Here is a 12134-nt window from a genome sequence, read left to right on the forward strand (position 1 = left end):
TGTGTGTCATGGAGCGGTTGTGATTCTCAGATGTCTGGTGGCGGTGGCAAGGGCATGTGGAGTCTTGTGTTTGGGTCTGTGTGTGTGTGTGTGTGTGTGTGTGTGTGTGTGTGGTGTGGGGATCAAAGTTGTCTGCTTTGTCATCACAGCAGCTATGTGGGTCACCTGTGGGGGAAGATAGGAGGAATGCAAGTTGTGAGTCCCAAGCTTGTTTTGAAGTTTTGCTCGCCATGGTGCTGTCAGGTGTGACTCATCAGTCATTGTCTGCAGAAACCATTTCCTCCTGTCATGTTTTGTTGATTTACAATGCTGCTCATTCATTGGTACCCTTTTACGAGACATGCATAGTTGCCACCTGAAAAAAAAACGTTGCCATTGTATAGTGCCGTCTCTACGTAGCCCATCGTGGATTCAGGAAGATTCTAGAAAATGTTGCGTAAGTTCAGGATCAGACGTAGTAAATTCTTTTCAGTTTTGGGCACCTGGAAAATTCCCAGGTCCACACCGCAGGAAGTATAGTTTATCAGCATAATCTAGATCCATCCAGAGCCATTCCAAGGCTGGCTTTGTGAAAATAAGCACATTCTTCATTGATGATTATCATGTCTAGAATAGTCGGCGTGATCTCAGAAGCTCCACTGCGATCCTTCTGTGGTCATTTTTCACTGTAAGCGGGTGGTTATTCGGCCACTCTCTCCCTGCCCCGGTCCCCCTATGGAGGGGTGAATAGTGGCAATAACACAGACAGACATTTTACCCCCTACCTTCACCCCCACCCTCCTACCCGACCGTGGCAGGAGAGGATGTTTTCTTACTGTCTGACGGCTGTGAGCGTTAATAATCATTGGCTAAGTCAGGCCGGCTCTGTGGCGCGTTGGGTGGTTGGTGGGTGAGTGCTGCTGGCTGACCTGGGATCTGATGGCCAGTGAGAGTGAAGTGTCATCGTCAGTGACCCCTACGCTCACTGACCAGTGGATTCCGCATTCCAGCAGGCCTGCTCGTTGTTGACACAGCGCAGTTAAACAGGGGAGGGGTGTGTGAATGTGTGTATGTGTGTGTGTGTGTGTGTGTGTGTGTGTGTGTGAGGCCAGTGTGTGGTTGTGACTGTCTGTGTATGACTTATAAAATCTGTATGTGTGTGAGTGCATGTGAGCATGCGTTTTGTCGATGTTGGTGAAGCAATGTTTCCAGGCTGAATTCCACACAGTCTTTGTCGCGTGGCCATCGCGTTGGCATTTCAGGAGCTTAGATGCTGTTTGGAGAGGACAGATTCTCTGTCCTTTTCTGGTCAGTTGAGATACACCAGCCCATGCATGCCTGTTTGCATCTCTGGGTTAATGGGTTTACTTTTTTCACATTAGTTCAATTTCATCCCCATCAGAATTTATGCCCGAAAGCCTTTAGCAGCCCAGCGCTTGACCTCATTCCTCATGGTCACATAGCAGAAATGTGTCCTGTTCCACCCATCCCTGAGAGTCCGCTTGGTCCATTAGTTTCTTAAAATTCAATAATGCTTCAAGTGAATAAGCTCCCTCTCCTCAAGTCCACCCTCTCCTCATCTGGCTGAGCTGCTCTGTCTATGCTGTGGAAAGCAGTAACTGTAGGACCTGATGTCCTTATTTGTGTGTGTGTGTGTGTGTGTATGTGTGTATCCTCTCTCCCTGCGTTCCTGCTGTTCGTTTTGACCCATCTGGTGTCCAGATTCTCCTGGTCCTCTCTCTGCCCCTCTGGTGGTGTTCACACATCTCCCAACAGGACACAGTAGATGCTTTAACCTCACAGTATCAGTAACTATGATGATGTTAACATATAGCCTAGCTAAAAATGTTAGACAACAGTTACGATGTTAGCCATATGGGACTATATGGTTATTGCACTAGATCAGTTTCACTCGTTTGAGTGCAACGCTATTGGAACGGAATAGAGACATATGTTAACACGCACTGATTCATCCAGTGCCAGATGGTGGTGTCCAGCTCTGTGATGCAGACAGTATCCTATACACCACAACAAGCACATAGAAGTACTTCTAGGTACATTCTTACTCAAACACGTATACACTCACACAGTGATATAGAGACATACGTTAATATATGTAGATATACTATACTTTCAGACAGCCCCCATAAACATGCTCACACTAGACACTAACATATTTACATCCAGACATTGAGAGTAACACACACACACACACACACACACACACACACACACACACACACGCACACCACAAACCCCCGCCAGAGTGGAATCAATGAGCTATTCATGACTTCATGCAGGGGAAATTTCCTGCAGGATTCTTGATTCCCCGCCCCCGAATTCCTGATCATTTTCCTTCACTCTCGTTTTTTCCTCTTCCCCCGGCACAGAGGCCGTGCTATTCCCCCTCTTTTCCAGCCTGGACTCCCATGCTGAGCTGGACATTGGCATCAGTAGAAGGATCTCATAACCACCTTATAAAGAGCGGAACGCAGTGAGGAGGAAAAACTCAAACGCTGTCACCAAACCACAAGGACAAATAGAATATAATGCAAAGCAAAAATCCCAGAAGGAAGTATTTCAACAGTTTCTTTTTCACAATAACTCAGAAATTTCAATCATTCAAAGAACTCAATTATTCAAATATATTTTCTAAGTTGCTTTCTTCTGTGGATTTAGTTTACCATATTTTAAAGTAGAGTCTTCTAGTCCTCAAAGCTCTCATCAGCATCTGTCAGTGCGGATCAGTGTCTCATGAGTGTTTTACACCTTTCTGTGGAGCAGGGGGGTTTTGAGTGTGACTAACAGTCTTTCTGCTAACCAAGGCCTTTTCTGTGTCTGCAAGGGGTTTAAAGAAAGGCCAGAGCCTCACCTGACCTCGGTGACACGCCCTTTGGCGACTGTGGTGACCCTCGGGTGTCATTTGTTTGGCCCTACTCGCTGTCTCTGGGACCGTCAGCTCCGACAATGTCTCTCATCCTGGCTGTCACCTTAAATCTGTCTCCAAAGTTATAGTTTGACAGCTGAGTGGGTGAGTGTGTGTGAGTGAGTGTGAGAGTGAGTGTGAGTGTGAATGTGTGTGTGTGTGTGTGTGTGTGTGTGTGTGTGTGTGTGTGTGTGTGTGTGTGTGTGTGTGTGTGTGTGTATGTTTGTTTGTGGGATTAATCGTGTGTGATGGATCATGGGGCCTGGCCTCGTGAGGGTCTGTCGTGGTTGAGATGCCTTTGTGGAGCAGACAGACTTTCATCACTGATCACATGGAGCTTTCCCTGCAACCCTCAGTTGCTGTCATGCTCTTGCAGTGTCTTATTTGTATGAGCACAGGTCAGCTTCCCTCTTACGATTTGTCTAAAATTACAGTCAGACTGGGGTTTTAATGATAGATACTGATTTCGAAATGATGGCCGATATTCGTTTTTAACAAACACAATGTACACATTTTTTCAAATATTTTGCATATTAAAAAGTTGACGACGATACTGATGGATTGGCAAATAGCTAATAACGGCCGATTATATTGCCAAATTATCAGTCGGGCTCTTTTTAAAACTGTATTGTTTTGTATAGTTATAACAGAATAACAGAGTCACAGGGTTGCCTAAATTGAAGCTATATTATTAGGGGCATTTCGTAAGACAACTGACATTGGTCAGTAATTACTGGTACTGACATACTGTCATTTGCTAGTTTTATCTACCTCAGCTATTTGAGGCTATCAGGATTCTGACTGTATAGATCTCAGTGATATTCTCTCTTTCATGCGCCAAATCCACATCTGTTAGTCTCTGAGCTTAACAACTTTCCTCCACTCTCATCTCTCCTCTGGGAGGTCAGAACATTTTTTCCACATCAGTCCACATGCATCTTAAAAACAAGATTTTGTTTCATGATTCCCTCCCACCCCCCTTCCTCTCCTCCCTCCTGTTTTGCACTGGAGAAGCGGCCCTCTGTCGCCTGCTCCCCATAAACAATGCAGACATTGAGCACATGAGTCCTGTGACAAGGAGAGGAGAGGAGAGATGAGTGGAGAGGGGTGAGGCAGAGGCTCGAGAGCCCAATGCTCGTTAGAAAAGGAGGAGACAGAGAGAGTGGAGAAAGAAGAGAAGGAGGAGGTGGCGGACCCAATCCAACCTCTCAAGGTGAAAAGGAAGACAAGCACTCCTCTTCCCCGTCACCCCCGGTCCCCAATTCTCAGGGGCTTGATCATTCAATCAGCCTGAAGCCACTCACTGGCACTGAAGTGGTGTTGGGATGAGATGTGAGGGGTTTGTGGGGGGATGGGGGGGTAGTTTTACATTCTGAAGTGGCATTTATACAGGGATGCAGTCCTTTGAGGTTTGTACAGGTCAGTATGAATGAATGAGAGTATGGGTCTCTCAAGTTCTTCGGAAACAAACCCCACTTCAAGGTTTCATTCAGAGCCATGGGATGAATTATTCAACCAGGGTGCTGAAGAGCGTGGTAGTCTCATAACGTCCAGGTGAAGTGGTCTTCACCGGGCATTCATTTTCTCTCTTGTCATATTTGTTTTGAATCCACTGAGAGCACTTGTATGTTGTTTGGGTATTCATAGACAGTAGATCTTGTGGCTCATTTAATTCATGCTAAAGAATGTTAACAAGTCAAACACGGGAAGGAACGATCTTGTGAAACACTCTCCCTTGATGGTGGTGTTTCTCTCTCACTCTCTCTCTCTCTCTCTCTCTCTCTCAATTTAATTCAATTCAATTCAAGAATGCTTTATTGGCATGACAAGCTCACTCATATTGCCAAAGCAGTTATACAATAAATCTGAACACACACATACATGTCAGTAGATTTTCATTTCAAGAATAAAATAAATAGGTAAAAGTAAAATAAAATGCAGTGTATGATGGTGTGTGCGTGTGAGTGCATGTGTGTGCGTGTGCCTGCGTGCGTGCGTGCGTGCATGCGTGTGTGTGTGTGTGTGTGTGTGTGTGTGTTTATTTGTCCATATAGGCCACTCATTCTCTCTCTCTCTCTGTGTGTGTGTGTTTGTGTACGTGTGTGTGTGTGGTGTTGTGTTTGTGTGTCTGTGTCATGCAAGAAAATTAAAGGCTTAAACGTATAAATTGCCACCTAGGTTCAGTAAGTATCATATTTATGTCTCAGCCATTGGCCTGCTTTGATGTGAGTTGGTCATGAGTTGTATGTGTCAGAGGGATATTTTAGGAGTAGGGAATATCCCTTATTAGTCCCCTGGTCCAGGGGAAAGCTGAGTCAGACTGGTTGTAAAAAGAAACCTTAAATTATTTAAATAATAGTTGTAACATGAGGCGACTACAATAAAAATAGAGGTATGTTTTAGGTAATATACTCTGTCACTCCATGAACTTAAGACCAACCAATACAGTATGTACAGTGAATGAAGTGACAATGTTAGCTGATAATGAGGAGATAAGTTTATGCACAATTTTCAAGGTTGCTGTTATCTAGTTGTTTAGAAAGCAAGGTGTCAAAATGAGGACGTTGCTTTTGTGATAGTTGGCAATTGCATCATTCTCACTTGCAGATATAGTATCTGTGCGGAGGTTTAATATTGCTCCGTCATGTTGTTCAGCAAAATGGGCACGAATCTGCATTCTTACAAAATTCTATATTCTTTCATTAAAAGAATTTGATACTTGATAACACATGCACAAATAGACATGGGCTTCTTTTTCCACCACATTCTATCATGGGAATGCAATTATATTATATTGTTACATGAGCTGTACTGAATTGTATTTAGTTGTGGCTGAATCACAGCTCTTTCCATCAACCTGTTCCCACCTGAATTCTGTTCCACACTCAAGGCCTCTACTCCCGCCCCATTAGATATCCCTGGTCAGGTGCCATATGGCCAGGGCAGGCAATCATTGACAAGTGAGCATACCTAGGCTCGTCTAATAGCTGCTGGAGAGTAACTCATTAACCTGGTCCTGCTGGGAAAAAAAAAAAACTTTCACTGCTCTGACATGCAGAGAAAAATACTGATTTATGACAGATACTGAAACAATATAAACATCTGGTGACCTAAGAATGTTATTTGTAGCTGTGATACACTGTTGCTAATGATTGGCTGTAGAGGGCTGGAAAAGTACATATTTTTGTTCATGTGTGAAATTCCTGGCTTCAAATTCAAAATATCAAATATCTGCTGTGTGTTATCCTTGTTTTAGAAATTCCACTGACCGATTTACTTAGGTAAGAACCGATGGAATTTAATAGCTGCCTTGAAAAGAAAGCAATCATTCACCATGTCCACATATTTGATATTTCTGTGGCCATAATAGCGTCACAAAGGTACAGTCCTACAAAGTCTTTGCTGGTGTGTACAGTATGTCTATGTTTTTTAACTCACTATCACCCTCTACTGGTTGACGTGCACACAACAGCAAACCAGCAGGGTATGCAATACCTTATTGGCTTTCTTTGTGTATTATAACATTTACTGCAGGTCAGGTTTACTAAGTCATTAACATGCTTTAATAATCAGAAATAAAAAAACATAAACTGAACCAGGAGCTCTAGTGAGTGTAGTCTGTGTTCTGCCAAGGAGAGGGACATGAGAGAGCCGGTGGCCTTGTGGGCGACCACAGACGAACACACAACTGTGTCCTGTTTACAGCCCTCTCTAACAGGAACTGGCTGTCTGACTAGGACCTGTGACACACAGACACTCTTCTGACTAATGACTGGTGTGTGTGTGTGTGTGTGTGTGTGTGTGTGTGTGTGTGTGTGTGTGTGTGTGTGTGTGTGTGTGTGTGTCTGTGTCTGTGTCTGTGTCTGTTCAGCTGGTCCACGTGACTTGCCAAAGGTCTCATTGTTCTAGGATATTGTGCATGTCTATAATCATTAGCTGTCTGCTGTCTTTTGACACTAAGTATGTCTTTTTCCATTGAACATTGTACATGTCAATATGGTTTTATGTTTCTTTCTCTGTCTCTCTTAGTATTGTCTTGACTGAGTATTGCATTGGCTTCTTCCTTCCAGCTGTTGCATCCTTTTTCACTTCCAATTTACAGTATCTGTGTTGTTATCCAAAATCATATTAACATTCAAACCAACACTCAGGCACATACACTCTCTGGAGCTTGGTATTGTTCGATGTGGATGCACATTAGCTTGTCATCCTCTAGAGGGCGGTGTCTCGCACTGTGTGCCCTGTGGCATCTCAAAAAACAGGAGCACAGCTCGGAACTGAGAGGCATTCCATTCTTTAGCCTCTTTTAGTCTGCTCACCTAAACCTTGGAACATTCTGCCTAGAACCGTTTAATAACTGGTTATTGACAGAATGCATCCTGGAACTAGGTCCAGCTCTTATATGCTGTCCTATTGAGCTCCTGTTGGCTTGTGTGTGGTCCGCACTGCAAGATTTTTATTGCCATAAGACCCACTATATCATATGGATAGGGCATGTATGCTTTGATTTTTCTCATACAAATCTACTTGTACAGTATATGCAAGGTATCAGAATTTTCTTAAATTGGTTCCTAAGAAGCTTCCTAAGAAAAGTCTACATCGGTTTCATGACGTGTTCGTAAACAGCATAATTGTTCTCACCTGTGTTCGTAGGAATGATGAATCCCATGTCTCACCTGTGTTCGTAGGAATGATGAATCCCATGTCTTCGTAATTCAAAGCACGCGCCAGTTGTTCCTAATTAGCATTGTGTGTGAGTGTGTGAGTGTGTGAGTTAGGCCTAATCCCGCTCCTAACCCCGCCTCGTCTGCCTCTCTGGTAGTCAGGGCTGAAGAAGTTTACCAGGCAGCTGCTCAGCTCAGTGGAAAACAAAATGACAGTGTTCACACTCGCAGTCATCAGAGGCAGAGGAAAGAATTACAGAACACAGGCTGTGATTAGGACACGGAACCTGAGATCTGTATCACACACACGGCACCCCAGGCGAACAGGATTACACCGCATGTAACCGACATGTTATTACAGAACAGCAGAACCAACAGATTGCAGTTTATACTGTATGCTCTCAAGCACACACACATACACATGTACACACTCAAACACACACACATACACATGTACACGCTCAAGCACACACACATACACACGTACACATTCAAACACACGCACACACACACACACACACACACACACACACACACACACACACACACACACACACACACACACACTCACACACCAGTCACGGTCAGGGACTATTGCTGGGATATATAATATTTCAGATTATCTGTCAAAATAGCTAACCTGATTGGCAAAGAACCTGGCTTTATGCATTGGTCACGCTGTTATTGTATCGGACCATAAGTTACAATGCCCTTTTCTAGTAGCCTCTAAGAAGCATGGGGAATTGATTGCATGTAGCCATGTGAGAATGACCCAGATGAACAGTGATGTGGCCCAGATGTGGCCCAGTTGTGGCCTGGGTGTTAGTGGTCAGGGCTACATCCTGCCCACAGGCAGTAGTGATTAGTAGCTAATCAGTCCATGTGTGCCAACCCATTCCCATCCATGTCACTGTTTCTTCAGCTGTCAGTGTGTTAGTGCTAGGGTGTTGTTTGTGTGTCTTTTAGACAGTTTGGACATGGAGAACTAATAACGCTCTTTCTGCTAATATCACCCAGGAGCGCCGGAGGATTTTGCGGTGATGTTTAAAGTGTCCTCAGAGACGACAGGGCGGCTTTACTTTGATGGAGCGGCCTGGGGCCGGAAAGCTCCATAGATTCCGAGTTGCTGTTGTTCTATCCTCATTTAAAAAAAAAAAAAAGCAAATCCTTCTTGAGAGGCCACCAATCTGCCTGTCAAAACACTTTAGCATGTGTGGGAAAATGGCCGCCCTCCAGTCGTCTGGAAGCGTTTAGCACTTAGCACTCCGCTACTTGCGCTCTGCTCGGGGACTGGAGCTCCCTGCTATTGGTGGTGGTGGAGCTTTTGGAGATCTTTCCTTCCTCGGCCCCCCTACCCCGTGCGCGCCCTTTGGGCATTCCCCTGTACCCCCTGTTTTCCTGCTATGCAGCAGTGGACCCTGAAAGCTATTAATGGCATTCATGTGCTCGTCCTGTGCTGATTGTGTGTGTGTTTGTGCATACGGTGGTGGTGCTGGGGGTGAGTGTGTATGTAATAAGGTCGTTATGTGGGGATTTATTGTGTGTGTTTGTGTGATGGTTGGTTGAGTAGACTAGACTAGATGGGAAAGACACCTGTCTGTAGTAAGGTTGAGCTTGTTTGATGCGGGTCCACACATGGGAACACCAGAGTAACCACCCCCCCCCCACACACACACACACACACATACACAGACATACATACATGCACACACACACACACTCAAACAGATCAGAAACGGACGCACCATTAAGTGTGTGTGCACTACACAAGTCAATCATCTCCCATTGGCACTCAATGGTTTCCAGGTGAGCCGTTGAACAATCTTTCAGACACCCTCAAACCAGGCTGTAAGGGTGTATGGGAGCGGAGCCGTCAGGTTTTTATTCCCTCTCTCGCGCTCTCTCTCTCGCTCTCTCTCTCTCTCTCTCTTAACATACTTGCCTGGATTGATTTGATTGTCAGACATCCTGGGTTTCAGCCCCGGGGGTGGAGCAGGCTGTGGCCTCTGGGGTCGCCCCTTCCCTGGAGCTGAGTGTGAACATCCATAATGAGCATGGGGGTGAAACTCGAGAGGCTGGTGGTTTGGGCTGTTAAGACCCAGAAAGGGTTGATGTGGGAATCCCTGTTTGGCCCCCGGCAAGCCACAAGAACGGGCTCAAATGTGCCATCTTACTTTCACATTGCACGGCCGAACGTGTGAATCCTTAAACGAATGGCTGTTTTTGAGTGCCTGTGGTCTCCTGAGTGTCCCAGAATCTCACTGTTCCCCCTTCCTTCCAAATACACACACACACACATACACAAACAAATACATGTATGCACTTATTTATTCCAGAAGACCTGTTTAAGATTTCAATAGTGAAGGGTTCCATTAAAAACAACTTGAAGGGATTTTTCCACAGTTTGGATCATGCAATTATTTACAACATGGAAATGTGTTTTGGAGGAGAGTTTTTCCAGATAAAGCATCAAGGCTGTAAATGCCTCTGTGATGGAATGTGGTGGTGTCTGTCTGCAGCATATTCCGTTAAGCACAGCAGGCTGTTTGAAGGCAACATAATGTAGGCGACATGATGTGGGGCACATTTTTAGTTGTGTATACTGTATGGAAGACATAACCGTACATCATTTCAGTTGCCAAGCATTTCTCTTTTTTTCTTTTTCTTGCTCTCTTTTTGTGCTCGGTCTGTCACCTTTGCAAGTGGTGTTTGTGTATTTTTGTATGTCTGTGTACATGAAGAGTTTGGTTCCAAACGTTCCTCTATTTTGGTGAATTTTCTTAAATCATGTTGTTCATTTTTATTTTCCAAATAATTTCAGTGGAACTTTAATTTGGTTATTGTTATTTGATTTATCTTTACTATCTTTATATTTACATCTTTACAATGAAAACAACACAACTGTACTTTTATTGATATTACCTGAAATACACAACATAACATGACTTTTTAATGAGATTTAGTATTTTGGGACCAAACAATTCACATATTTTTTGGTGTATTTATTGAAGCTGATAGGCATGTTTATATCTGAGTGAATACACACATTTGTGTGTGTTCACGCGCATGATTGCTTATACATGTGTGGGGCGTAGTGTGTGAGTTTGTTTGTGCATTTGTATGTTAGCGTATGTTAGCTCAGGAGAAAGGCTCGAGGGCCTTGGTTACCCTTGGAGATGAAAGCTTCGGCCCTCTCGGGTGTCACTTGGCGCGGAGTGGCAGTTGTTACTACAGCTGCACGCGCTTGTTTAAATTCAACACAAAATCTTTAGAGGAGAAAAAACAGTAGGACTGACATCTGACCCCTGTGGGCCTCTGTAGTGGTCAGCGACTGCGACCGTGTAGTTCTCTCCCTCCTGTTATTTGCCCACAGAATCAATAAGCTCCCATCGGGGGCCTCTCAGTCTCACTTTGATGTGCGACTTGGACTTCATTGGGTAAGGGGAAGGAACGAAGGGTCATTCAAACAAATACTCGACATTCCCCCCCTCAAAAAGAAACGACAAAAATGTCCAACGTGGCCTCATTGTGGACAGTGAAATGCGAGTCTTTCTCCTCTGAAGACTTGTCTGTGACAGACGTGTGTGGTAAGCCTGACCTAGAACATTCCTCAACTCTCACCCACGACCCAGGATGAAGTGAATCAGAGCCAGAGGTCAGTGTTATTGTAACGGCTACAATGGGTGCTTAAAGGCTTGAATGTGATATGATATGTGATATGGTATAGACATACAGTGTATGTATGTATACTGTATGACTATACCATACATGCCCCAGAGGTTCAGTGTAAGCCTTCTGTCTTGTGCTTGCAAACAAGAGATGCAAAGGTCATTCTTAATTGAGATTACTTTAGCTGTTTCCTTATATTATAACTCAGTATTTGGTTTTGAACTAAGGTAAGCTGCTTTGTGACAGCTTTTGTGATGGTGAATGATGACTGATTATTAGAGGTGAACTGGATGGAACAGAAACGCTCTAGACCGGTACTGATGTTAGCAGTGTCTCTGAGTACCCAGAGGCCACTTAAGGCTCTTATCGCACTATTTGAAACCAAACAAGGTCTCCATCTAGATAGATAGATAGATAGATACTTTATTGATCCCCAGGGGAAATTCAAGATTCAAATCTGGTTCTTTCGAAAAAGAAAATGTTGTCTGCTCTCAACTAATTGACCAAAAAGTTCATCATGGCTTAAAAGTGGTTGTCCACCTGTAAGTTTCTGTAAAGAGCTTCTGATCATCACAAACCCGATTCTGTTAACGGGTGAGGAGCTGAAGAAGTCACTGGGGTCTGCTTATTTGAGAGAGCACATTAAAATCGAGTTAAGGGGTCGGTCTTTCGTGGTCTAAGCTGTTTGATGGCTGTGGATCTGTGGGCTGGAGTGGGGATCCCACCACCCTCTGCCAGCCACCACAAAGCCCAAAGCCCAGTCGTGCTCTCCTCCTGGCCTCAGTTTCCCCCCCCTCACCTTTGTATTATGGGAAAGTTGCAGCGGGTGCCTAGCAACACCCCCTCTCCCCCAATAGCACTGCCTAAATTTGTAGCCATAGTCCCTGCTCAGCTGT

At 44.4% G+C, this 12134-nt stretch overlaps 1 protein-coding gene across 4 annotated transcripts in view; it reads left to right on the plus strand.

Annotated features, from left to right (window-relative positions):
- stard13b (StAR related lipid transfer domain containing 13b) overlaps nucleotides 1-12134 on the plus strand; it is an 83947-nt gene that overhangs the window by 50975 nt on the left and 20838 nt on the right. The window contains exon 1 of one of the 4 annotated variants that reach the window (XM_076282379.1): nucleotides 2354-3010. The exons of the other annotated variants lie outside the window; for them this stretch is intronic. The gene's annotated coding sequence lies outside the window, so the exon portion shown is untranslated. Of the gene's footprint in view, nucleotides 1-2353; nucleotides 3011-12134 lie in introns of those variants that run through there. 4 annotated transcript variants of the gene reach the window in all.

Source organism: Alosa pseudoharengus, unplaced genomic scaffold, assembly GCF_046254945.1.
Source record: "Alosa pseudoharengus isolate Yale_2024_CS ecotype anadromous, Long Island Sound unplaced genomic scaffold, YU_APseudo_1.1 YU_APseudo_1.1_scf_13, whole genome shotgun sequence".
NCBI classification, from domain to species: domain Eukaryota; kingdom Metazoa; phylum Chordata; class Actinopteri; order Clupeiformes; family Clupeidae; genus Alosa; species Alosa pseudoharengus.